At 40.2% G+C, this 23,607-nt stretch overlaps 1 protein-coding gene across 1 annotated transcript in view; it reads left to right on the plus strand.

Annotated features, from left to right (window-relative positions):
- SLC4A7 (solute carrier family 4 member 7) overlaps positions 1 to 23,607 on the plus strand; it is a 1,497,737-nt gene that overhangs the window by 1,051,896 nt on the left and 422,234 nt on the right. The gene's annotated exons all lie outside the window — the stretch shown is intronic.

Here is a 23,607-nt window from a genome sequence, read left to right on the forward strand (position 1 = left end):
CTACTACTTCTGGAATTGAAGTAGACTTATGATCATGGGATATCTTTTCCTTCAATATCAAGTGCCACATTTTTTTACTTTAGCTTATATGTAATCCACCATTGTCAATCCCAGTAGTGAAAAAAATATCTCCTTTAAACTGCAATTGCGGCTATTTCACTGTGAAAAAAAAATAGCTTCTTCCATCACCATTTGTCCTTCCATGCCTTACTTATGCATTCCACGTTTAGCAGTAATGGCACGTGATATGTCCAACTCCACAGTAAGCCACTGTCTATCACTGTAATGGAAATGGTCGTTGTCAAATTTAAAATATGGATATCACTTTCCTTAGTATTTTAAATAAAATGTATTGCCCTAATAAACCTATTTTGTTTCCCTTACTATGTATTCTGATGATAATGATGACTCTGTAGTGCCCATGGAAGCCTGACCATGAATCTGAGTCGTAATAAATCGAACCATCCTTCCATTTTATCCATAAGTCCAGGTTGTTATAATATTTAAAACAAAAAAATTTTGCTGTGTACAGTGTGTGTCTTCACCTGTATGCTGTGTATTAATATCTGAAAAATGTCTATTCATCCATATATAGAGCCTGACACTGGCCCTAAAAGGAAGCAGTTTTGTCCTTTATACTTTCATTGTGTTTCCTATATAACTAAAAACTTCTTGGACATTTTGCACTGTCCCCACCATACATTACAGCACTGGTGAAGTCTTTCATCCCCATCAACGTCCACCACCACCATACCTAGGACACTGGTGGGCACCTGTTGTGATAGTTTCAGTTCTTTGATAGTTTCAGTTCTTCTAGTAGTAATACTATCATTATAAATTAACTTATCAATGACAATAATAATAAAACACAACTCTCCAGTTTTCTAGTTTTCTGTACATTTGTTTCTAGAGTAATGCATTTTCTCTTGTCTGCTTCCCAGTTTCCATATGGATGGAGGGAGGAAGTGGTACATATCCATTCCCCCATGTCTAGTACTTGACATAAAAAAGTACTTTAAAAATTGCTTTATTGAAGAAAAGAATCCATTGTCATCAACTGTGGAGTGTTATAGTCAAGAATGAGGAAACCAGCTTCCATTTTAGCCTTTTGAAGCTTCCATTGTAGGTAGATAAAATGCAGCTAGGATGCATTGTGTAGTAATCACAGACAAGCTGCCTAGTATGCACAGTTTGCCTTGCATACCAAGCAAGCTAGTTCTGATTCATAGATAGATGACTATCAAGTAGTGCAGCTCTGAGCTACCTGACAGTGAGTGTTGTAGTACCATATGTAACGGTTGTACTTAGGATGGGGCCTATGCAAATGAGGCCAATGTACAGGAAGCACCTTGCACTACACAGTTAAGCATGTGTAGTACACAAGCTATTCACTGTGTACTTTGCAAGTTGTCCTCAAGAGCAGTGCAGAAAATAGGTAAGTGTGTTCTGCTAGCAAGCAATGTGCATCTGTGTATTTCAGCAACAAGGAATCTTCATAGGAGAAATGGCACAACTTCACCTCATGCCAAATGCTGATTCAGATAGGTAGAAGAGAATGTGTATGCGGGAACGTCTGTGTGTGTGTGTGTTTGTGTGTGTGTGTGTGTGTGTGTGTGTGTGTGTGTGTGTGTGTGTGTGTGTGTGTGTTGATTGCATAGGGACAGTGTGTCAGTTGGTCTACAAGTGTTAGCCCGTGCAAAGTGTATACCTGTAAGCCTGTGTGTGGTCTATGCTGTTGAATGGGGTGGATGGGTAGAGCAGAGCGGTAATTTGTATATTAGTTCTGTTCTGCTTATCTTCCTTGTCCAATAGCCTGGGATGGGTGCAGTATAAATTTTGTGTGTGTGTGTAATGTACTGTATAGTGTGTTTGGTTTGCCAGGACTTGCACTTTTGGTAGGGCACTCAGTTGATCAATGCAGCACTGCTATAGATGAGTGATTCATAGTCATGTAAATTCCCAGTTTGTGAGCAATTGCACTTGTGGGAATGTCAGTGACTGTAAATCACTAAATGGTTGAGCTGTGCAGCTCAGCCCATCTGTGCAGGTCATTGTGAAAAAAAATGCTGACTTATTCAGTGTGCTGGGAGAATAGTATGACAACATACGTGTTTTTTTAACATCTTTATTAAATTACAGTTTACAGAATGATATAGGTACACATACATTAATAATTATTTTTATGTGATATACATTTATGTTTTCTTTATAACAGTTATCATTAACTCCAGCATTACGCAAATTGCTCAGTTCCTGCCTTCCCTTAAACCTCATTCCTTCTCCTGAACATTATTCTGTATGTTTTTTTCCCTACAAATTTCATTTATTTCTATGTAATTAGCTCCTTCCATTTTCTAAAGATCCCACCTCCAAATTCTTTTATCTCATTTGCAATACTCAGTATTTCAATTACAGTTGGTTTAGATTTTGATTACCAGTTTCTAGTAATTGCTTTTTCAGACAAATACCTTTAAACTTAGTAAGACCTAACTCCATCTAGACAATTCAGATCCTGTGTGTCCGCTCAAACACGTCATTACAACCATGTGCTCCCCTTAAAATTTCTGGCAATTACTTTGTAGAGATGTTTTTATATCTGCAAACTTGTTACACTCCCAAAAAACATGCTCCTAGTTAGTTCCGTCTTTCCCATCACACATCTAGCGTTTGCTGTCTACCTGAGGAAAAATTCTCTGAAGTCTGCATGAGGTATAAGAATACCTATGCAAACATTTTCAAGCAAAAATCCTAAATCTTCTGGACTTTGTTGCATATTTGGGAACCATACAAATGTTATCAAAAGGAAGGTGAATTGTCCATGCCAAACAAATGTTCTCCCATTGTTCCCTTGTAAATTACCTTTCCAGAGTCTCTTCCAAATCATTTCTAAACTTCTGTGATCGATATTTATAGTTATCATGGACTATTTTATATCCCCAAATCATCCCCTTTATAACAACAGCCTCTGTTCTAAACTCAGCTCAAAACTCTACCAGAGCTGGTCTTACATTTAGAACCCCTTTTCTTTGCCTTTACTCTATTAATTCCTGGGAAGGAAGGCAGCCTCAAACCTGTAGTCTAAACTTCTGCTAGTCTTCATCTGACTCTGTTACCTTTCCATCCTTAATTATTTACTCCCAGTACCTTGATTTCTATGCCAGTTTTGTCTAGTAAATTGCAGGCACCATCTTACCTATTGTCTGGACAACCCTACTTGCAATCAACCCTATTGGCAATATTGCCTTTCTCCATTCCAGTGTTGGCTTAATTCTGCCCTTGTCCCACTCTTAAAATCCCAGCGGACTCTATCAAATGCTTTCTCTGCATCAACATCCATGAACCTTTATGACATTTTCCTGTATTTAGCATCCCTCTAGCTCATCAGTTTTCTATTGTTGTCAAATATCTGCCTCCCCTCCACAACAACAAATTGATCTAGGTCTATCAACTTTGGCAACCCCTTTGTCATTCTTTTATCTAGTATAGGCATAAACACTTAAGTGAATCTTTAAAATTGAAATTACTCTATATGAAACTGCATCTGAAGGGTCTTTACACTCTTTTGGTAATGCAGCCACTGCAGCTTTCTTCCAAGATGCTGCTACCCCCTCTTCCTTTTAAAATACTGTTAAACGCAACCTTTCAGGTCTTTATCACTTTTTTCCCTCACAAATTCCAAACTTCACAGGAATGCTGTCTGTTCCTGGATAATTCCTTGTTGTTTGCTTGTGCATTACCATCTTTGTATCACCAGTTCTTGTCTTAGCTGTTAATTGTTGAGCCTCCTCTTCGCTGTTAAATGTTGAGCCTCATCTTCCTTTAACCTTGGCATAATTAACTGTTCCATAAATATTTCCATTTCTGCCTTTTCTTGATTTCCCCATTAGATCAGTTACAAGTGGGGTACCACAAGGATCTGTGCTAGGCCCCTCTACTGTTTGGAATCTGTTTCTCTGAAGTCTAAGCAAAGGTAGATGGTGTCTGGCTTACCAAGTTTGCAGATGACTGTAAACTGGGTGCGATGAAGAGTCCCAAAACTAGGTTAGCATTTTACAGAAATGGCTGACACAGACAAATGATTGGTGCCTAACTCACGGACTAAAACTTAACACAAAAAATGGCAAAGAGGTAGTCCATGCTAATTATGATATAGATAACACCCCTCTAAGCTCAAACGCAGTGATGCGAGATGTGGGAACATGGGTTGTAGCAACCTAAACTTCGATCAATATGTGTCAGTAGTGGTAAGAAAAGCAGTCTACATTGAACATCTCATAAATAAGGGCATTGCATCCAAGACCAGGGAGGTTATAGCTCCACTGTACTCGACCCTTATCAGACCACTAACTGAGTACAATGCTCTTTTCTGTATTTATCTCATTAGACACCTGCAGCAACTGTAAAGACCACAGAGGTTTCTAACCAAGAGAATTCAGGGCCTCCAAAGCATGAAATAAAGCTCTGTCACTGCCCTGTCACTGTACTGTTTATCATACAGGCTGCTGAGAGATGATTTGTGCCTGGTCTACAGAGCAGTCTCGGACCCTGCCCTAATGGAAATGCTGCACATCCGCAAATCAACTGAATCAAGAATAACTTGCTCCAGGGGTCTCAACCTAGTTTACAACATTAACAGAACATGCTGGAGAGACAGATATATCTTCCAGCAATTACCACTCTTATTGTAATAAGCTCCCACTCCATGTGAAGCAGATGACCCTATTCAAGTGCAATCTTGACAACTGGATGGATGACCATAAATTCACCTCAGGGTGTGGCACCTATGTCCATCATGGACAGGGGCAGTTGGTGCTGATCACAGAATTGCTCTGTTAAGAATGTCCACTGAACTATGGTTAATAAGGGTAATCTGTTTTTTTTACACAGATAGGCTTGTAGATGCTCTAGGGCCATTAGCCTAATAACCTCCTATGAATCAGTAAAATTTCTGAAATATACATGTACAGAATTTCTGGTTATCTTTATTGTCAAGCTCCCTACATTTGACAACAACCTTTTTGTTATGTCAACAAAGAAAAAACCTCTGGTATTCCACCACAGCAAAAAATCCACCATGATAGAGTCCTGTGTCAGACAGCAAGCAAATTTAATGGAAAAAGTAAAAACAGCATTAAAATTCCATAGTGGTAAAACGATAAGCGCTTTCGGCTATTTAGCCTTCTTCAGATCATTATCTTTTGGTAGCAATGCCTAATATTTATAGTAAAAACTAACCAATAAGGTTTAAAATCAATTAACTTCTACACCAATCATGTCAATTCATTCTTAGTCTTTATTAGAATATCCAGTAATCTTTCTTTGCACTACTAAGTAGCCAATAGCTATGATTTAAAATTGGTGCCAGAAATATGCTAATATACTATGTTGGCCCATCCTACTTCAGCTATATGCTAATATGCACTTCTCTGCCTAGTTTTTTACTGGCTATAAGTGCCGAATGTATTATTCCAGTGAATTTAGTTTTACATAGCTTCCCTGTTTCCACTTTGCTGCCATCCAGTGGCCAAAGTGTAATACTAACTTTTTAAAAAAAAATTTCAAGAGCATTTGTTTTATTTTTATTTGTCATATATAAACTTACTATAATTAACTTTAATTAACAGGTCACCTTGCTCGAATTTTTATATATGATCTTCTTTAGCAGTTATCTACATTTCCAGATATATGAAGCAATTCTTATCTGTAACTACCAAACTATTAAAATATTACTGACACAGCCAAAAGCATGGTCACTTTGTCAACTCTGCTTCCGTCAGCACAGAAATGCATAGCTGCACATTATAATTTTATATCCTTTGAGTCCATTATTCACTAAATAATCTCTAGATATATAAATATAAATATATAAAATAACGTCCCTATTCACTGCCTTGATAGAAAACAATGTCCAAATATACATGTTGCAAGACTATCACTATTATAAAGCAAAAACATGCACACATCCTTAGTGAAAAGCAATATTCAGATCTAAAGTACTTTCCATATCAGAATTAATAAATACTTAATAGCTGAATATTATTATACTTATTAAACTTGTTATTTTGTATTAGATGGACGTAACAAAACTGAAATATATAGTATTTATCATGTCAACTAAAAAAAAAAATATATATATATATATATATATATATATATATATATATATATATATATATATATATATATATATATATATATATAAATTATAGATCTAATGCTTAATACCAGCCTTTCTAAACTCATGCATTTTAAACAAATACTCCCTTATTTCCCTTTAACAGTCTGCAGTTACTCCTATCTCTGTTCTGTGAGATTCTGTTGCATGCTGCAATATTATAACCTTTTCAACTCCTTTAAATAATTCCTATTACTTATTTCCTCTGTATATTTGTCTTTTATTTATATTCTGTTTGTAAACTCAATTTCCATTTATGCCACTAACTATCTCTTCTGAAGAAATTTCTGTTTCCCAATAACTCTTGTATAACTTCCACTGCCTATTCCCCTCCTTTTAACAAGTAAGTAGGAACGCACCATTTGTGTCAAAGCTTTCTATTAAATATACATGCTGTTGTGAAATATGGGTTCCTATCACTTAGTCGAACGTTTACAAGTTCAAACCACATATGGTCGAGACCATAAGTTAGAATTTGTAAATGTTCGAGCGTTTGAATGGAAATCTCCATAAGCAGAGGTTTCCATTTTGTTCAGTGTGGTGCGATCTCGGAGTTGGCATAGTGTGGTGGTGCAGGGGGGCTTGCCCTCCTGCTTACAACAATTTATTTTGTTGTCCATTGTTTTTTATTTTCTGTAGTCAAAAGTTTTGTTACTTCGAACATAATGGTTCGACCATTAGGTGTTAGGAGTTATGGAACTTCGACTATGTGATATAGACCCGTGAAATATTATTTATATCCAGTCTAGCCCAGCTACTATACCTTTGAGAGTAGTATGCAAATTCTACGTTCCTACTACTGACTTCATATGTTCCATAAGAGATATTCTCATATGTTTGTTCAGAAATCTACCCCTGTTTTAGATTTTAACTTTTAGGTTCCCCTGATACATCTTCACTGTTGCAAATAATATGCCTTGTTTGAAAGCTGGTTGTTTCTCCTAAAATTATGTTCAGTTCCATAATAGTTTTAAGTGGGATACCAATACACACTAGTATAATCCTCCTCCCCTACTAAAAAAACCCTTATTTACTACAAATCCCTGACATTCTGCTTAATGTCCACCCTGAAATCCTTTCTATGTCAAATTCATAATGCTCATTTCTAGCTAAATGTGTATCCCTCAACATTGATATTTGCACTCTATATTTCTTAATGTAATATTCTCTGCTTTTTGTCTACAGCTGTAAGGCCATTTACATTCCATGATAATATGAAGATAGTAGCCATTATAATAGAAAACTGTTACTCCCATCTAGTATGCATGAACTTTTTTTGAATGTTTAATTCCAACTTTTTGTTTGCATCAACAGATTTTTTTGTCTGACCTGTTATGCAGATGATGTTCTTCATACCACATTGCTGCAGTCCTAACACTTGGGTAGTCCGCTGTCCCAGTCGGCCCGAATACCAAAGTATATGGCTGACGTCGGTCAAGGCGCATTAGTCTGACGTCAGGACGTCAGGGTACAAATGCGCATGACCGACGTCATATCCTCAGTCTTTTTTGCCGCATGGTCCGATGCAGAAGCAGTTTTGCAAGTGCAGGTTGGCGTTCTGAGATTTTCCGAAGTCGGAGTTTCAGACCGAATCCAAGTTGGCTAAGTATCCCGTTGGGGAATATTTTGGTTTTTTCTTGCCTCAGTATTTTGCCGGATGTCAGAAAAAGTGAATAACTGTATTTCTTGTGGGAAACAGATACCTCATAGGGATTACCATACCTTGTGTATACCTTGCTTAGGGCCTGAGCACGACGTTGTTGGCTGTCGCTCTTGTGCTAGATTTAACAAACGCACGATTAAGAGAAGATTAGATTGTGCCAGGTTAGTTTTTGGGAAGCGGTGTAATTATAAAATGCCGTCGGATGCTCCGGCGCCGCTTCCAAAAAGCGCAAGGACAAAACAGCAAAGCCTAGGCTGGAAGAACCGTCCGTGCGGACGGCGGTTCTTTAGAGGGCTCGGTGGAGCCAGAGGTTCAGCCAGACATTTCTTTGGAATCCCAGGGAGAGACTTTATTACTACAAGATGTGACCTCTCAGGAGGTAGGCCAGGCGGAAGGGGCTTCTCAGGTAGCTGTTATTCCCTCCCTTCCTAAGGTGGTTAGGCCCTCCCCTGCTGTTTCCAAGGCTTCTCCCAGGGGCAGGCCAGGTTTGGTTTCAGGTGTTACCCCTAGTTCTTCAGGGTCTGTACCTAAGAAGCATATGCTTAAGATGGCAGAAGATTTGATTACAATGATTAGAGGTTCTATGCCCCCTCCTGATAGAGGCCTAGGGTGGAACCTGAGCTTGGGAGTTTTGAGCAGTGTTCGGATGCTTCTGAGTCTTCGGCTGAAGACTTGCAGGAGTATTCCCCTTACTCTGATTCTGATGTAGATGATTCTACTCCTTCTGCTTCTCCTCCTGAGGATTTTTCATTTTCAGAGACTCTTCATTCCATGAGGGAGCATTTTAAATGGGAAGGTCAGGATTTCTCTGATGCCAGGAAAAGGCTTAGGGAATTTTTGTTTCTACCCCAGCATAGGCCTTTAGCTATACCTCCTGTTCTAGATGTGGTAGAGGATGTTTTTGCAGAGGCTTCTCTGAACCCTGACTCCTTGCCTCCTGCTCCAGTTAAACCGGATAGATATTATAGGGTGCCTGAAGCTCATAAGTATCTTTTTAAGAGTCCTAGGGCAGACCCAGAAACTGTTTCACAGGGGCCTAAAGGTGTTAAGGCTTCTGTTGTTAAAAATCCTGTTCCTCCAGATAAAGAAGCTAGGGCTTTGGATAGATGGGGAAAGAAAGTGTATACTTCTTCCACTTTGGCCATGAGAGCTTTGAATTGCCAGTTTCACATGTTGAAATACCAAAATTATCTCCTTTCACAATTAAAGTCTAAGGTAGATGCTTTGGCGGAAGGTATTGAGTGTAAAGAGTTGCAGGATTTAGTTCATGTTTCTGAACAGGTGGGTAAGCATTCTTTGCAATGTGGTTTTGATGCTGTGCAGGCCTCTTCGAGGGTGGCTGCCACTGGTTCGGTTCTTCGCAGGCACGCCTGGTTGAGGGATCAGAATTTAGCTGAGCATGTGAAAACAAGGATTTTAGATGCTCCTTTACAATCTGATGTGTTGTTTGGTTCGCCTGTGGAAGCAGTTCTAAAGAAAATGGAAGACAAGGCTAAGTCTATGCAGACTGTTAAAGATTTTTGCAGGTTCAGCCTCCAAGTTTAGTAGAAATTGGCCTACCAAGGGGTGGACATATCCTGCTTATGATTCCCAGTCTAGGGGTAGGTCTAGACGTGGTAGAGGCAGAGCTCAAGGTTCTTTTAGGCCTAGAACAGGGAGTACACCTGCTCAGTCTTCTGGTGAGGGCAGGGGTCAGTCCTTTCGTAAACAGACACAATGACCTGCCTTTTCAGCTGCCAGAATCTTCTCGTCTGGCAGCACCTTTGGGAGGAAGGTTGGCACTTTTCAAAGAAAACTGGAGTTTAATTACCCAAGACAGATGGGTATTGGATATCATTCACCACGGTTACAGGTTTTATTTCCATACCTTGCCTCCTTTCAAAGGCATGCCAGACATTCCTCCTCAACAAAGGAAAGAGGCTCACAAGCAAATTTCTCTGTTGCTCCAAATAGGGGCCATTCAGCCGGTTCCTATGCCAGAAAGGGGCCTAGGATTTTATTCTTGCCTGTTCCTAGTACCAAAAAAGGGGAACACGTGGAGACCAATTTTGGATCTGTCTATCCTCAACACTTATCTGGACATTCCCAAGTTCAAAATGTTGACGTTACAACAGCTTCTACCTCTGCTGGGCAAAGATCACTGGATGGTAACTTTGGATCTCAAGGAAGCTTACCTTCATGTTCCTATCAGACTAATTTGCAGGAAGTATCTGCGTTTTTGAGCTGGAAATTCTCATTATCAGTTCTCTGCATTGCCCTTTGGCTTATCTACTGCGCCCAGAGTATTCACAAAGGTTCTGGCTCCAGTAATAGCTTTCTTCAGGCTAAAAGGAATACAAATCTATCCTTATTTGGACGATTGCCTGATTCTGGCTCAAGGAAGGGACGTGCTTCTTCAGCATTTGGAATATGTGATAGCAGTGCTAAGATGCCTAGGGTATTCTGTGAACGAAATAAAGTCCAGTCTAGTACCCTCTCAAGACATGTGCTTTCTGGGTGTGAGACTGAATACAGCAACCCAGATGGCCTTTTTAACCCCGGACAAACAAAAGAATCTTTCTCTTTACTTCCATCAACTATCTCATCAGTCCGGGCTGACTGCAAGGACAGTCCTTCAAGCCTTAGGGTTCATGGCATCTTGTATTCTGGTACTTCCCAATGCCAAACTGCATATGAGGAAGCTACAATGGTATCTCAAAATGTATGGACACAGCACTGCCAGGATTTGGACACTGTCATTCAAATAATACCTTGCATTCAAAAGGAATTTTTGTGGTGGGCTCAGGAATGTCACCTAAACAAGGGACTCTCTGTGACCCGGCCAGAGGCGAGTCAGATTCTAACGACAGATGCCTCAGACACAGCTTGGGGAGCTCATCTGAATGGAAAGTGGATACAAGACAAGTGGCCTGCCAGACTGCAGCATCTACATATCAACATGAAGGAGATGTTAGCAGTCCAGTTTGCATTACTGGCTTTCAAGGATTTACTTCTTCCAGGGCAGGTGTTGATTCTAACAGACAACACAACTGTCATGTGGTACATCAACAAACAAGGGGAACACATTCTTATCCTCTATGCAGGCAAGCAATGATTTTGTGGGAGACTGCTAAGCTTGCAGCTGAATCTTCAAGCAAGGTTTCTGCCAGGAGCACAGAACTCCTTAGCAGATGTGTTAAGCAGGCAAATCATGGATCCCCACGAGTGGAAACTGGATCTTCATGTATTTCAGACATTGACAGTGTCATGGGGAACTCCAGACATAGATCTGTTCGCTTCTCCACTAAACCACCAGCTGCCAAAGTTTTGCACCTAAAAGGTTTCATCACACAGCCTGGAAAGTGGATGCTCTTTCTTTCAGTTGGAAAAATCTTCATGTGTATGCCTTTCCACCTCTGCCTCTCCTCCCAAAGGTACTTCTAAAGGTCAGACAAGACAAGCCAAGGTTGATTTTAATAGCTCCAGATTGGCCTCGGCAGCACTGGTACCCATTGCTGAGGAGTCTGGTAAGGAAGCCTCCATGGCCCTTACCTTTGATTCCACACCTATTGTCTCAGAAGGACGGGCATCTGCTCAATGTCAAGCTTCACTCTCTTCATCTAACAGCTTGGCATATTCTGTTTTGAACCATAGCAGGTCTCAGCTTCCTCAACAAGTTTTGAATGTGATTATGGAAGCCAGAAGACCTAGTACAAGGAAAGTGTACGCAGGAAAATGGAAGAGATTTTTATTTTGGTGTGCAGCAAAGGATTTGGATGTTTCTGAGCCAAATTTGAGTGTGGCTCTTCAATATCTTACTGAGTTATTGGACAAAGGTTTGTCTTTCTCTTCCATTAAGATTCATGCTGCAGCAATTTCAGCTCACTATGATTGTGACCCACCATTGTTTTCTCATCCTTTGTTCAAGCAATTTCTTAGAGGGCAAAGAATATAAGACCCCCACGTAGAGCTCCTACTCCTGCTTGGGACCTCAATTTTGTGTTGGAGAAACTCACTCTACAACCTTTTGAGCCTGCAGCTACTGCTGAATTGAAATATTTGTCATGGAAGACTGCTTTTTGTTAGCCATTACATCTGCAAGAAGGGTGTCTGAATTGCAGGCCCTTATGGCGGTTGAGCCTTTCCTGATTTTTCATAAGGATAGGGTATCTTTACGCACTAATCCTTCCTTTATGCCTAAAGTGGTTTCTAGTGTGGCTTTAAACCAAACTATTCATTTGCCTACCTTTTATGCAGATCCCCAAAATAAGGGGGAAAAGATTTTGCACACTTTAGATGTACACAGGCAGTTGCGTTATTATTTAAGCAGGACTAAGGATTTTAGGCAGTCTCAGCAGTTGTTTGTTTCTTTTGCTTTGAGTTCTCAGGGCAAGCCTGTGTCAAAACAAACTATTTCTAAGTGGATTGGGTTTTGCATTGCATTTTGTTATTCCCATCATGGCAAGGAGATTCCAGCTGGGATTAGGCCTCATTCCACTAGGGCTACTGCCACTTCAACAGCATTTCTAAGGGGTGGCAACTAAGGATATTTTGGAGGCAGCTACTTGGAGTTCAGTGCATACTTTCTCTAAGCATTACCACCTTCCTCTCTACTCTAAATCTAGGGCTGGTTTTGCCACGGCTATTTTGCAGGGCATGTTGTCAGCTCCTGCTTCCTTATGATTTGCCAGCCTCCCTTACCTCTGCTTTGGGATTCTACCCAAGTGTTAGGACTGCAGCAATGTGGTATGAAGAACATAGTACAGTTTTGTACCTACCATAAATGTAGATGTTCAAGATCCACATTGCTGCAGTCCAATTTACCCCCTCCTTCCCTCTGTGTTTAGGGGTGGTTGTGTGGGTGAGGTTATACTCTTGTAAATTTGTATATATATTTGGTGCAGGAGTGTGTGGTGTTTTTGGTTTTAGCCTTATCTTTTTAGGGTCTTCTGACATCTGGGGCAAGAAAAGACTGAGGATATGACGTCGGTCATGCGCATTTGTACCCTGACGTCCTGACGTCAGACTAATGCGCCTTGACCGACGTCAGCCATATACTTTGGTATTCGGGCCGACTGGGACAGCGGACTACCCAAGTGTTAGGACTGCAGCAATGTGGATCTTCGAACATCTACATTTATGGTAGGTACAAAACTGTACTTTTCTTTTCCTGTCCATTTTAACCTACTTCACTTTATTCAAGTTTTTTCTTCAGTGAAAACATTCAAACAAAAAACTAGATTTTCCATCCTCTTGTAACCCACAACAAATACACAAAACTAGGTACATTTTCAGAAAATGTTTACACCTCCAGATAGGAGCAATTGTCCCAAATTCATGGGTGCACATTACAACCCATGTTCACAACTCATTGATATAACTTTATCTCTTTTCCCATCCCAAATGTGAAAAAAAACAGCATGTATGCTCTCAATAAACATTATCTTTTAGACCTGACAAAAAGTGCTATGGCTACCTTTAAATAAAAAAAGTGCTGCAAAGTTATAATAAATGCATTAAAATAATAATGCTGCTGAGAAGGCAACTTGTTCATTCATGTCCCACAGTTTTAGACTTCATTTAATTTTCACTGAACTGCTTGACACTGAATAATTAAATGTTAACTATCCTCTACCCTACACATTTCTCTCATCACGGATTGTTCAGAGGTCTCCTGATAAATTGCTTTCACCTGCAGTCAGCTCATCTCCAAGTAAAAGCAGTTGGAAATGAAGAAAAAAAAGCTAGTAACTTGATTCTTGAAAGAATCTTTGTAAATTTCACTAAGACACCGTTCAGACTTCTTGTGCTTAATTGCTTGTACTTGTAGACATCTTGCCTCAGAGTGAGAGCATTTGCTAATTGAAAAAAATAATGTCCTTGCAAATACAAGAAAACTACTATTTTCTCTTCCATTTATCATTCATCATTTTGCCTTTATTTTCAATCCTATTTACTTTAAAAATATGTCTATAACTTAAAATAAGGACCCCGATCACAATATCCAAACCGGTAAAAAACTTCAGGAGTTGTTAAGTCTACATACATTGTAATTTATACAATTTTATATACCCCAAACCAGCAGCATAAGATCATGATATTACCTTTAACTTGCTTTGTAGACTATACAGCAGTCACTGAAATGATTTTCCCACCTTACATTTAAATGACCAGTAATTGCACATTATACTATACTGCTTTACAATATAACATGCACTTTATATCATGAAAATTGTATACAAGTATTAATAAAAACAAAAGGGAGGCACAGTGAATAGTGTTGTCACCTCACAGCAAGAGGTTCTCCAGTTCGATTCTCTTCTGGGGTGCCTAATGTGTAGAGTCTGCATGTCCTCCCAGTGTTTGCATGGATTTTCTCCAGGTGCTCTGTTTTCTTCCCACATTCTAAAGATATGTAGTAGGTGGACTGAATACTCTAAATTGTCCGTAGGTGGTAGTGTCCATGCAAGTGACTTGTATGAAAGAAGAACTGTGGCAGGGCCAGCTAGCTACCTGTCAGTCATTGTTGAAGTGACACCCCGCTCCATGTGCAAAAATGGGAGAAGGGGTTGTGGATGGATGGATGGATTAATGAAAACAAAAACTGTTTCACTTGCAGTTCCTTCAGTATCCTTCTAAACATTAATGACATAAAGTGCAGTATCCACTTAACAGTTCACCCACTAGTTTAATACAGTCAGCAAAATCCCATCTTTCTCAGCCACTTCTCTTTTCAAAGCCACATTTCACTTGTCTAATTACATTAATTCTGTACAGTTTTCCATTTATTCACTGTTAGTGTTGCTGGACTTCTTATTGGTTTTTCTCAACACCAATCTCTTGTTCATATCCAAAGTACCCTGTTTCTACTAGTCCTCTCTTGTGCTTTTTTTCTGTTATTCGTACATTTTCCTTTGGAACAATGGCATATGTTTCATTGTCAAAGTCTCTCTATGGGCTTTGTTATTGCCAGAAGCATGAGAAGCAGAGATGTTCATTGTGTTTCACTGTTGCAGTCATTACTCTTGGGTTATCCTGCTGGCAGGCTACCCTCAGTCGGCCAGAATTCCAAAGTCTAGGCCCGGCGTAGTTTGCTGTCACCTCTTCCCTGACGTCAGTGCGCCAGGGGTATATAAGATGCAGCTGATGCCATTTTCTTCAGTCTTTCTTGCCGCGCGGTGCCTGAAGCAAAAGCAGTTCGCAAGTGCCGGTCAGCCGACTCCTGAGATTTTCAAATCCGAATTTCAGAACCGAAGTCTTCATTAAAGCTAAGTACCCTGTTGGGGAAACTTTTTTCTTGCTCCAAACCGATGTCAGTAAAAGTTAACAATTGTATTTCTTGTGGGAAGCAAATACCTCATAAGGATTTTTACTCTTACTGTATTCCTTGCCTAGGCCCAGATCACACCGTTGCTAGCTGTCAGTTTTGTGCAAGATTTAACCAACGCACTATTAAGCGACGGTTCGATTTTGCATTTCATTATTTTGACCGAAGATTTAATTATATAATGCCGTCAGAACAGCCAACAACCGGAGTTTACAAAAAACGCAAGGACAAGGAAAAGGATAGACATCCGAGGTCCAAAACCGACAACGAGGCCTCTGCTAGGCCAGTCGCTGGTTCGCCGGTTCTCAGTGAGGCGCTTTCGCAGCCCCTGGCGCCCGCTACCTCAGAGCCACAGGCCGCTTCCAACTCCCACGTGGAACCGACTGGGCCTCTGGATACTCACGGTATTGGACACTTGGAAATCATTCCCTCAGATGGGTCCGGAGCCGCTGAGCAGGCATCGGCTTCTGAGGGTGTCTTCAGACCTACACAACTATATATTAAGCCATCTTCAGCTTCAAAGACTAAAGCAGCTCTAAAGACAAAGAAACAAGTACAGCTTTCTCCTACTCAGACTTCCATGCCTAAAATACTGATGCTCAAAATGGCCGAAGACCTAATTACTTTGATCAGGGGCTCCCATCCCCCTCCTGATAAGAGGCCTAGGCAAGAGACAGAGCATGATTCTTCTGATCAGGTTTCTATTTCCTCTGATTCCTCTTCTGAACAGGATTATTCCATGCTTCCCTATGAGGATTCTGATGTTGAAGAATCCATTCCTTCAGCCTCTCCTCCTGAGGATTATTCTTTTGGGGAAACCCTGCATACCATGAGGGAGCATTTCCACTGGGAGAGCCAAGATTATTCTGAATCTGAGAAAAGGCTCAGAGAATTTCTGCTACTTCCTCAGCACAGACCCCTTGCTGTTCCACCTGTTCTAGACATTGTAGATGTATTTTCAGAGTCCGGTCTGTCCCCTGACTCTCTACCCGCTGCACCTGCTAAGCCAGACAGATACTACAGGGTCCCGGATTCTCATAAATTCCTATATAAAAACCCCGCTGCTGACCCAGAAACTATATCTCAGGGTCCCAAAGGGGGTTAAAGCTTCCACTGCAAAAAACCCTGTCCCCTCTGATAGGGATTCTAGGGATCTAGACAGATGGGGGGAAAAAGTTTACACTTCTGCTACCTTGGCTGTAAGGGCTTTAAATTGTCAGTTTCATATGCTTAAATATCAGCAATATTTAATGTCACTGCTTAAACAGAAATTGTTGACAAATACTGAATGTTCAGAGAAAAAGGAAATGCAGGATTTATGGCATGCAGCTGAACAAGTGGGAAAGCATACTTTTCAATGTGGTTACGATTCACTGGAGGCCTCTTGCAGGGCCGCTGTTACAGGTTCTGTTATTAGAAGGCATGCTTGGTTAAAGGAACAGAATCTGCCTGATCATGTTAAAGCAAAATTATTAGATGCACCATTACAGCATGATACTTTGTTTGGTACTATAGCAGAAGAGGTGTTGAAAAAAGTGGAGGATAAAGCAAAATCCATGCAGACAGTCAAGGATTTCTTACAGGTACAGCCACCCAGGTTTAGCAGGAACTGGCCTTCTAAAAATTGGTCCTTTCCAGTGTCAGACAGACCACAAAGAGGCAGATACAGGCGTCCCAGAGGCAGATTTCAGCCCCAAGGCTCATACAGGCCTAAACAGTGGAGTGCTTCTACCTCCAAAAGTGGAGAAGACAAATCACAACCTTACAGGAAACAGTCCCAATGACTTTCCTCTGCCAGATCCAATCACTTTTCTTTTGGCAGCCCCCTTAGGGGGAAAACTAGCACTTTTTTCATCAAATTGGCAAATGGTTACCCAAGACAAATGGGTCCTGAACATAGTGTCCCAAGGCTACAGGTTCCATTTTCACACCTTACCAAGGTCAAAAGGTATACCAGACCTGCCACACAATCAATGGGCAGAGGCACAAAAACAAATTGCCACCCTCATGGACATGAGGGCCATTCAGCAAGTACCACAACAAGAGTAGGGGCAAGGATTTTACTCCAGACTTTTCCTAGTGCTCAGAAAGGACAAAACCTGGAGACCAATACTGGACCTGTCTATACTAAATATGTTTCTGGAAGTTCCAAAATACAAGATGTTGACTCTACAGCAGCTACTGCCCATGCTGGGCAAGAAGGCTTGGCTCGTAACTTTGGACCTAAAAGAGGCATACCTGCATGTCCCAATCAGACAGTCTTGCAGAAGACACCTCAGATTCATAGCTGGCTCAGTGCACTACCAATTCTCTGCACTGCCCTTTGGCTCATCTACTGCGCCCAGGGTCTTCACAAAATGCCTGGCACCAGTAATTGCATTTTGCAGACAAAGAGGAATTCAAATATAGCCCTACTTGGACGACTGCCTAATTCAAGCAGAGAACAAAGGCATTCTTCTAAAGCATCTGGCATTTGTAAAAAGATTACTAATTGGCCTAGGGTACACAGTAAACGAAAAGAAATCAAAACTAGTGCCCTCTCAAGAGATAATATTCCTGGGTGCAAGCTTAAATGCAACTGCCCAGATGGCTTATCTCACGCCAGACAAACAAAAGCAACTGACTTCTTAATTCAAGAAATTGACAACAAAAACCCACTTATCTGCAAGGAAAATCCTGCAGGCCTTGGGTTTCATGGCATCCTGCATTCTACTAATTCCATATGCTAGACTGCATATGAAGAAACTACAATGGTATCTAAAAAGTGTTTGGACTCAGCATTGCCACAGCCTGGAGACAGTAATTGCACTCATTCCCTGCCTGCAACAGGAGTTTCGATGGTGGGCAGAGGCCTGTCACCACAACAAGGGTCTGCCATTCAGTTTACCCACAGCCAGACAGACACTGACAACGGATGCATCAGATTATGCCTGGGGGGGGCCATATGGCAGGAAAATGTATTCAGGGCACATGGCCTGCAAACCAGATGCATCTTCACATCAATCAAAAAGAGATGCTAGCTGTTCAAATGCCCTGACAGCTTTCAAGGACCTGCTTCATCCAGGACAGCTACTGATAAAGACAGACAATACTATAGTCATGTGGTACATAAACAAGCAGGGAGGTTCACATGCCTACCCCCTGTGTAGACAAGCAATGACCTTATGGGACACAGCATTGACCTTTCAAGTTCACCTGCAAGCACAATTCCTGCCAGGAAAAACAAATACTCTGGTAGACGAACTAAGCAGAAATCTCATGGATCCCCACAAATGGAAACTGGATCCACAAGTCTTCAGCATGATAACAAGGAAATGGGGATGCCCAGACATAGATCTATTTGCCTCCCCTCACAACTGCCAATTGCAGAGATTTTGCACAAGGATTTATCAAAAGCAAGCATGGAAAGTGGATTTATCCTTCAGCTGGAAAAATCTAACAGTATATGCCTTTCCTCCACTGCCTCTCCTTCCCAGGATACTCCTAAAGGTCAGACAAGAGAAACCAAAAATGATACTGATTGCACCAGACTGGCCACGCCAGCACTGGTACCCAATCCTAAAGAGCTTGTCTCAAGGTCCAGCATGGATATTGCCTCAAACTTCTCACTTGCTGACCCAACAAAACAATAGGATCCTGCACAGCCAGCTCAGGACCTTAAATCTGGCAGCATGGCAGATAATGTAGCCATTCTGAACACTCCTCTTTCAAAAGCTGTTATGGATGTTATCTTGGAGGCCAGGAGGCCCAGTACCAGAAAATCCTGTGCAGAAAAATGGAAGAGATTCTGTGCTTGGAACCAGGAACAAGGCATTGACACGTGTGTACCAAGTATCCCTCAGATTTTACAATACCTAACTGAGATGCTGAACAAATGCCTTTCTTTCTCCTCAATTAAGATTCACGCCTGTGCCATTTCAGCCCATTACAATACGGAGCCACCTATCTTTTCTCATCCTTTAATAAGGCAGTACCTCAGAGGGGCCAAAAACATTAGGCCTCCAAGGAGAGCACCAGTTCCGGCCTGGGATCTCAATTATGTTTTAGAAAAACTCACACTGCCTCCTTTCGAGCCAGCATCAACAGCGGATATAAAATTCTTATCCTGGAAAACAGCTCTGCTCCTAGCAATAACCTCTGCAAGACGAGTCTCGGAGTTACAAGCACTCATGGCTGTAGAACTTTTTAGCATTTTTCATCCAGACAGGGTTTCTCTGAGGACAAACACAACATTTATGCCTAAGGTGGTGTCCAGTGTGGCCTTCAACCAAACCATTCACTTGCCTACCTTTTATCCAAATCCACAGAACAAGGGTGAGAAAATTCTGCATTCGTTGGACATACACAGGCAGTTATGCTTCTACTTGTACAGAACTAAAGCTTTCAGAAAGACTGAGCAACGTTTAGTGTCATATGCTGCAGGATCACAAGGAAAGGCCATCTCAAAACATACTATTTCTAAATGGATAGGCCATTGCATCCGTTTCTGCTATTTTCAGCATGGCAAATCAGTGCTTAAGGGCATTAGGCCTCATTCCACCAGAGCAGCAGCCACTTCAGCAGCCTTCCTCAGAGGAGTACCAACCAAAGATATCTTACAGGCTGCAACTTGGAGTTCAGTGCACACTTTCACAAAGCACTGCCACTTACCTCTTTACTCTAAGTCCAGAGCAGGCTTTGCCACTGCAGTTCTGCAGGGCCTCATAGCCTCTCCTAATCCTGTTTAGCCCAGCCACCCATCCTCAGCTTTGGGATTCAGTCCAAGAGTAATGACTGCAACAGTGAAACACGAACATAGTACAGTTGTGTAACTACCATAAATGTAGATGTTCGAGTGTATTCACTGTTGCAGTCTGGGTTACCCACTCACCATCCCCCCTTTCTTTGCTGGGACTTATCTGCACTTCTCTATCCTATACAACCTATGTGGTGTATTTGCTTGTAGATGAAGGAAATGTTATTTTTGTGCATGCATTTTTATTGGCATATTTTTTCAGCCTACCAGTTTGGGGCACCTGACATCTGGGGCAAGAAAAACGGAAGAAAATGGCATTGGCTGCATCTTTTATACCCCTGGCGCACTGACGTCAGGGAAGAGGTAACAGCAACCGATGCCGGACCTAGACTTTGGAATTCTGGCTGACTGAGGGTAGCCTGCCAGCAGGATAACCCTAGAGTAGTGACTGCAACAGTGAATACACTCGAACATCTACATTTATGGTAGGTACACAACTGTACTTTCTCTTTGCTTGCTTGCTAGCTCGCCCTTTGTTGGCTACACTTTATTTTATCCTTAGGCTGTTCTGCATTCAAAAATTGTCTTTGATCCACCGGAAAAACTATTCTGAAAACAGTTTTGAGTCTCATCCCTATCACTTGACATTCCCTGACCACTGGAAATAAACTTGCTTCTCTTTTGCCTGGCGTATAGTCTATAGTAATTTTTCACAAACAGTCTGGGGTCCCCAATTTTTAATACATTTTTCTGCCATAATTTTTGTCAGGGTCACCTCTTTATGCTGGTATGTTTATTGCCTAATGATCAGGATGCAAAATGATACACTAAACACCAAAGAATTTATTAAACCAGACTTTATTTTACTAAGTCAGAAAAATTAAATAGACTTTATTTTACTAAAATAGAAAATCAAGTAATGTTAGACAATGCATTTACAGAGAGTTATACATCACCGACAAAGAGGAAAACTTCATCCTGTCTTCAGTCTTGACTGGGAAGTCCCGTTGCAGTTGGGCAGGAGTCTTTATCGGGAAAATGGTCCTGGGCAGTGTGTTCATCCCACAGGTGAGGCTTTTGCCGGAGTGCGAAAAGTCCTAGCTTATATAAACCATACTGTTTACCACAAATCTCTGGGAATCGGTACCTTTCCAGTTCAGACTGAATCTTGCTGGAATATTCTGCTTCATGAGGAACAGCATGTCCTGCCAAATACAATGACTTTGCAATTTTGAGTACTTTCTTACTGGAATGCTCCAAACAAAACCACAATCATTGCACAATGTGTCTCCTAGAAAGGAATAAAAAGAATGTTGAGATATAGTGAGGCAACAGTCAAATAACCGCAATCACTCAATGTACCCTGCTTTTGTATCACATTCAGCCCCCTTGACTATTGACTCACTTATATTCAACATTCAAAATTCTGTTTGCTTTTTTGTATACAAAATATGTTAAAACACAATTTCAAACAGTTAGTAAAACCAAAATGATCATCAAAACTAATATTGGATTTATCTACCAATTTAATAGTTTGGTTCCGATGCTGGCCATTTGGTAAATATGCTCCACCAATTTTGTGCTGTATCAGATTCTGTTTTCTCTGCTAAACAAATTTATTTATTGCCTACAATGATGCTTGTCAGTTTGTGGTGTAGAATGCTGCAATTTACTATTTGTAAATGTTTTTCAAGATATTGAGTGTTGTTCAATACTTTTTATAAGGAATCCAAATTAAATGTCAAATTAGAATAATGTAACACAACTTGTAACCATGTATGAAATATATCAGTGTGTTTTTCTTGAGGAAAGAAATATGTTTCATTATGCCAAGTCAAATGAGTAACATTATTTCAACAGCCTACAAAGGGATTTCCCAGATTATGTGACAATGTTTGATTTGTTACTATACATATAAATTGTGGTGCTATTTTAGTAAACATTTTAAAAGTAAAAAGCAGTATAGTCCATTAACATATTAATGGAATTTTGAAGAAAACATGGTTCATACATAGGGAAATGTCCACAGATAACGCTGTTCATTGTTTCTGCACAGTGTTCCAGTTTGTGTTTTGTTCAAAAAGTTGATGTAATTTTCTTCCACCTCTTGGTGCCAGTATTAGAATGGGTGAATTGGAGGTCCAGATACTAATGGCTAAGTTATAAACTGACACATTATTCTTGCATTTGACAGTGTAGTGCATAATATAACCTGTACAGTAGTTATTTGTACATTTTGCAAAAGCAATCCTGTCCAGTTAGTACTGGGTATCCATTTAGCAAACAATTGGCTCCATACGTGCTCATTACTAAGCATTAGTTTTGTCTGCACCAAATTTTTCTGTATTAATATATAGAAAGACTGCAGAACACATGTTGTCCAGTTCACAAACTTAGTGACATTCTCATCGAATTTTAAATTATGAATCACAGAACTTTTGAACTGTTCTAAAAATTATTTTCATAGTTAATAAAACTGTTTTTGATATACCAAACTGTTGGATTCCAGTGCGCCCTGTAAGTGTATGATTTGTGAAATTTCTTGACCAGCAGTTTTGATTTTATTAGCTAAAACTTCAACATCAATTGCATTCAAGGTTCCTAGCCTGGTACCAGCACCTCTCAGTAAAGTATTATACCACGCTCATTTCTGCCTACACTTGTTCTTGGGAAAGTAATATTAAAATGAATTGTAGTTTTTTGGTATTCCTGTCCTACCCATTTACATGTAGAAGGGACTTTAACTATTTGGTCAAAATGAGCTTTAGGATTATTATTTAGAATTGCTGCATATTCTGCCCAAATACTACAGTTAATTTCTGAATTATTTATACAATATAATATCATACTGGTATTCAATGTGATATTTAAATCAAATTTGTTATTTTGATTTACACAATTATAACTCTTTGAGGATGCATATGTAGACATTCCGTTGTTAAAAAACAACATTTAATTTCAGTTTCATTATTTATTTGAATGTTTATGGCATCTGAGTTATTCCGGAATCCAGTAAAGAATATGGCATCACTCCTTTCTTCATTTCAGTTTCCCAGATGGCACTCAATTTTGGAAATGTTAAATTTACTGTCCAGCATTGCTGTGTTGCCTCACACACAAAATTATCTTGATTTTGTATTTTACCAGTATTAGACTATTCCCATCAAATAGTGCTTTCATTTATTCGATTAACTCTCATTCCCATGGATTTGACCCAGTGGGTTCCACACAGTACAGTAAGGACACAAGCAATGTGAACAACAGTTAAAGAAAACAGCATGATTATTCTCGTAAATAACACCAGTTAGCTGGAACATATTCCCATTTTTCTTTTCCTGGCTTGATAATTAAAATTGTATTATCATTTCCAATGGCAATAATCTCTGCCTTTTCAGGTTCTTTGTTGGGTTCATGGACTCATATCTGTGCACCTGAATTAATTTCATGCATGTTACATATTTGTTCTTTTTCAAAAGCAACAATACGTGGTGATTGCCCTTTGGTGACTGTGCCGCCTAACACAGGCACAATAAATATTTGAGCTATCCTATTATTTTTCTGTATACAAACGATTTTGTCTGATGTATTCAACAAAATGATTTTAATTTCCCCTTGGTAATATGTCTCAGTAACTCCATCCACTACTTGAACACCCTTGAAGGTAAGCTCCGATTGAGGTGTTATCCGGCCAGAATGATTCACTGGGATTTGAATTCCAGTTCCTGTCT

Source organism: Protopterus annectens, chromosome 3.part0 (assembly GCF_019279795.1).
Source record: "Protopterus annectens isolate FY-2018-M chromosome 3.part0, PAN1.0, whole genome shotgun sequence".
NCBI classification, from domain to species: Eukaryota; Metazoa; Chordata; order Ceratodontiformes; family Protopteridae; genus Protopterus; species Protopterus annectens.